General features: G+C 38.8%; 1 long non-coding RNA gene across 1 annotated transcript; it reads left to right on the forward strand.

Annotated features, from left to right (window-relative positions):
• Positions 1-1,427: 1,427 nt before the first annotated feature.
• LOC132344228 (uncharacterized) lies at positions 1,428-4,791 on the forward strand. Its single transcript, XR_009493404.1, has 2 exons — positions 1,428-1,502; positions 4,488-4,791. It is a non-coding gene; the product is annotated as an uncharacterized lncRNA (long non-coding RNA).
• Positions 4,792-5,007: the final 216 nt, after the last annotated feature.

Below are 5,007 nucleotides of genomic sequence, written 5' to 3' on the forward strand. Positions count from 1 at the left end.
TCTAATACTTTGGCCACCTGATGCAAAGAGCTGACTCATTTGAAAAGACCCTGTTGCTGTGAAAGATTGAAGGCTGGAGAAGGGGACAACAGAGAATGAGATGGTTGGATGGCATCACCGATGCAATGGGCATGAGTTTGAGTAAGTTCTGGGAGTTGGAAATGGACAAGGAAGCCTGGCATGCTGCAGTCTGTAGGGTCTCAAAGAGTCAGACATAACTGAGTGACAGAACTGAAAAGAGGATTCTTTACTATCTGAGCCACAAGCCCAGGTTTCCTTTATATCAGATGCAAACTATGCAACTTATAATCACTGTCTGACTGAACATTCACAGCAGCACTAGGGGATAGTTATTAATATAATGTATTAAGGAAATCACCAGGGAGGTGATGACTCACTTGATCTTAGGCAGACATAAGTCTCACATCCTTAAGCACAATGCTAGGCTACTGATGATGTTTCATGCTGCTTATCAAGTTTTGAGAATAAAGACATTAGTCTGCGGTTGAAAGTAGATTCAGAATATATTAACTAGCCTGCCCAAACATAAATAATTGCTAAAAGTCATCATGGAGCAAACTAAAGCAGAATTACTTTGCCAACAAAGGTCCATCTAGTCAAGGCTATGGTTTTTCCAGTCGTCATGTATGGATGTGAGGGTTGGACTGTGAAGAAGGCTGAGTGCCAAAGAATTGATGCTTTTGGACTGTGGTGTTGGAGAAGACTCTTGAGAGTCCCTTGGACTGCAAGGAGATCCAACCAGTTCATTCTAAAGGAGATCAGTCCTGGGATTTCTTTGGAAGGAATGATGCTAAAGCTGAAACTCCAGTACTTTGGCCATCTCATGCAAAGAGTTGACTCATTGGAAAAGACTCTGATGCTGGGAGGGATTGGGGGCAGGAATAAAAGGGGACAACAGAGGATGAGATGGTTGGATGGCATCACCGACTTGATGGATGTGAGTCTGAGTGAACTCTGGGAGATGGTGATGGACAGGGAGGCCTGGCATGCTGTGATTCATAGGGTCGCAAAGAGTCGGACACGACTGAGCGACTGAACTGAACTGAAGTAAGAAGTAGCAAGTTTTCTAAGAGATGACCTGTGGTTTGAGTTACCCCATAGTACCCAGGCAAATAAGTTGATAGAGCAAAACTACTGACTTTTGAGACATGTTGGACAAACCTCCCCAAACAAACTTATATATTTTCACATAACACATAAACAAAGAGCAATTTATATAGCTGTATGAGTACATATTATTTGAAGTCAAAAGCTTTGAGGTGAGAGTCAAAGAAACACCATACAATCTCAAAATCAACAATTAAGGACACTGTAGCACAGTTTAGATCAACATAGCACAGTCTAGTTTTCTGTGACAATGAAAATAGATGAGGGCTGGAATCAACAGATTTATATTCTTTAAGAATTCCAAAAAGAATGTTAGGAGGAGGAGACCAGTGACCCACTTAGCCTGTGCTTCAAACTTGAGAGGGCTTCAAAATGTAAGCACCCTTTAGTAGCAAATATATATGGGGTTGTAAGTAGAGACATTTCATATTAGTTCACTTTTGACATTTAACAAACACTCTTCAATTTAATGGTTGAAACAACTACCGCTTAAATAAATCATGATCTGTGCGGCGTATGGCAGTTCTGGTCTGACTTGGCAGATCTCTTTTGGACTTACTCATCTATTTCAAGTCAACTGACAGTTGGCTGGTGGCTAGATGATCAAGGATGACCTCACTTCAGTCTGGTACTCAGACGCTCAGGATGAAAGAGCCTCCTGGGATAATTCACAGGCTAAGTATCCTTCATACTGTGGTAGTGGCAGAGTTCCCACAGCAGTAAGCCTCACATATGAGTGCTTTGTAAGTCTGTTTGCTCACTCTAGTAATGTCCCACTGGACAAAACAGGTGACAAGGCCACCCCAGTATCAGTGTGAGAGGGTACTTTCAAAGGCCATGGAAGATAAGGGATAATCTGTGGCTATTTCTGCAGTCTTACTATAATCTCTATCACAAATTGATCAAACTATGTTGATCATAATTGAAATATGTCAGCTAATGATATTAGCTAAGTTTAAGTGGCAAGAATGATTCCAATGATGAAAGGAATCCAAAGGGGGTATAGTCCAGGTTTTATGAAGCTTGTAGAGAGCTTAGAAATTAATAGTGGTGCATTAGTCAGTTGATTGCTTTAAAAGAGGCAAAATGTTTTAGCAGAAAGAACATGGATGGAGTCAGATCAAGCCAGTAGGCGTCTTGCTTAGTTGTCTATTGGCTGAGTGACTAAATTCTATAAGTACCCAATATCACTTTGTTAACAGTAAGGGTTAGATATATTAGAAGGTACTTTTCCTTTCTAATGCTTCACTTTCAACCATTAAAAAAATATTCTTTTATAGAATTTCTTTTGTAAGGATGAATAAAATCACCTAGAAGGGTAGTTTTGATAATTTGTAATGTACTACATAAATGTTGGTTATTTCAATTAAGAAGAATTTTTATTCTGAATTATCCATTATAGTCTTCCCTGTCAGTTCCTAAATTCAGCTTTGATATTGTTTTGAACTTTTGAAGCAACTGGAAATCTAAAGCTTGGGAGAATGAAGGGACATGAAAAACCTTAAATGAACTGCTTGGATACTAAATTGATTTAAAAAAAAAAGTCAAGTTGTTAGGCTGTTAAAGACATTATAATGATCATGTCTAGAAAGATAATTTAAATATAGAAGAACTTCATGCTAACATTTGTCCTTCACTGTGTTTAACAATGCACCTATTAATAAATATGTATTTGGCAATGAATATATATTTACATTGTCATTCATGAGATGAAATTCAATTATTTCTACTTTCATGTGGTCTGTGCCTTTCAGTGAGTCATGTAAGTTTTCTAAAACTCCAGTCCCCAACCTTTTTGACATCAGGGACTGATTTCATGGAAGACATTTTCTCCACAGATGGCTTTGAGATGATTTAAGCACATACAACTCTTGTGTATTTATTTCTATTATTATTACATAAGCTGTACCTCAGATCATCAGTCATTAAACCCCAGAGTTTGGGGACTCCTGCTCTAAAACTCAGTTTCCTTATTTGAGGAATAGGAATAATGGTATCTCAAAGGACTGTTCAATGATTAAGGGATATTGTAATTGTTAAGTCTCCAAACCAGTCTTAATTCAGACAAGACCCTTTCACTTTTCCCTTCCACGATTTCTTCCCCTTATATTTGCCCACACAGACTTCAGCATCTCTTCTTTCCCTGTAACAGGACTTGAGATAGTGGTAATGAGATGTCAGAGAACAAGTTTGAAGGGGAAGATATATGCTTTCTTTAGGCTGTGCAGAGCTGAAGATGCCTATGTAATTCCAGATGGTGAGAGGTCCCAGGGGGTTATGCAGATTCTAACTTCAGGAGAAGGGAGACCAAGGCCTGCTCTTCTATAGGCCTGACTCTGGATCCCTGTAGGAAGCAGAGTCATTGTTCTCCCCCTCAAGAGTGCCCCAGCAGGTTGCATCAACTTGTGACAAAAGTTCAACTCTATTTTGACAATTTATCCAGCCCAATCAGGGATCTGTTCAATTCCTGGTGAAATGATGTCATTAAAATTGTAGAGCCTGGCTGGGCTGCTGGGAAAGGATGGCTCTCAACTTGATTTCTATTGACAAAAGGTAGCTCATGCAAAGGCACAAAAAGTTACAGTGACAGGAAAAACTTGGGGCTTCCAGTTGGACCTCATTACTCTGAGCAGTCAGACTGGCAAAGAGCAGCAGGAGAGACAGAATTGGCTTCTCAAGGCAAGGAACAATAATGAAATAGCCTAAGAATAGTAAACAGCTTTCCTGAAGAATCAGGACAGTTGAACTCTTGTACAGCAAAGGAGGTTTCTACTAATTATATTGGGTTGGCCAAAAAGTTCATTTGGGTTTTTCTGTAACATTTGATGGGAAAAACCTCAACAAAGTTTTTGGCCAACCCAACACACAATTCATGGCAGAAAGAATAATGGTTTGAGAGCCACAGAAATTTCCAGGCAGGCTTGAATTATCCAATTCCTTTTCTGGGGCTTTGTGCACTGTAGCATTTTACCATCATGGAAATACGAGTTTTGAAACCAAATTATCTTTAAGTTAACTTTCAACTCTAACATTATTAAACGTATAACTCTACTTTTGCACAAAAGAGAACACTAGTGTATATCTTCTATGGAGAGACTCAATGGAGAGACTCTTCTTTAAAAAGAGGAAGATAAGTTATGATACTTAGAATTAAGAGCCAGAAATATTAGCATGCATTATCTGTATTTAATCCCTATATTGTCTTTAAGAGAATAGCTGGACTTTCCCCTATGTCCTTTATTTTCCCCCAGATTAGGAAACTGAGGCTCAAGGAGATAAAGAATCTTCAGGGGACATAATATCTAGGTGTAAACCATATATCATCCTCACAGATACCTATAAATATTCTTCTTTTTCAGATGACGTTAATTGAGAATAAGTGACTTGCTTCAAATCACACAGATGGGAAGAGACAAAGCAGGGGTTTGAGTTCACTGCCATCCAAATCCCAAAGCCTGTGCTTATTCCTTTAGGCCTTGTGAGCTCTGGGAACAATCACCTGTAGCAGCAACAGGAAGGAACCAAATGAAATCTTCTCAACTTTTTCAGAGGGTACAGAATGAAGAAAAAGAAGCTTCAGTGGAGGATGAAGGATCAAAAGGAAGAAAGGAGGGAGGAGGCCTAGAGGGAGAAGCGTAGGAAAATAAATATTCAGACACGAAATTATGGTTTGTGTTGTCTTCTTTATGTACAGAAAGGCATATACTTTTAACAGCTTGTTGAGTTATAATTGATAAAGTAGGCTGTGTATAACTGTTTGATAAATCTGACACTGAGAAAATGATCATGATAACTAGTACGAACACACCATCACTGCCAAAATTTCCTTGAAAATATGTTACACATGTAAGTGAGAGTATTTATGGACTCTTGTTTTGA

This window comes from Bos taurus, chromosome 29, assembly GCF_002263795.3.
Source record: "Bos taurus isolate L1 Dominette 01449 registration number 42190680 breed Hereford chromosome 29, ARS-UCD2.0, whole genome shotgun sequence".
In the NCBI taxonomy this organism is placed as follows: domain Eukaryota; kingdom Metazoa; phylum Chordata; class Mammalia; order Artiodactyla; family Bovidae; genus Bos; species Bos taurus.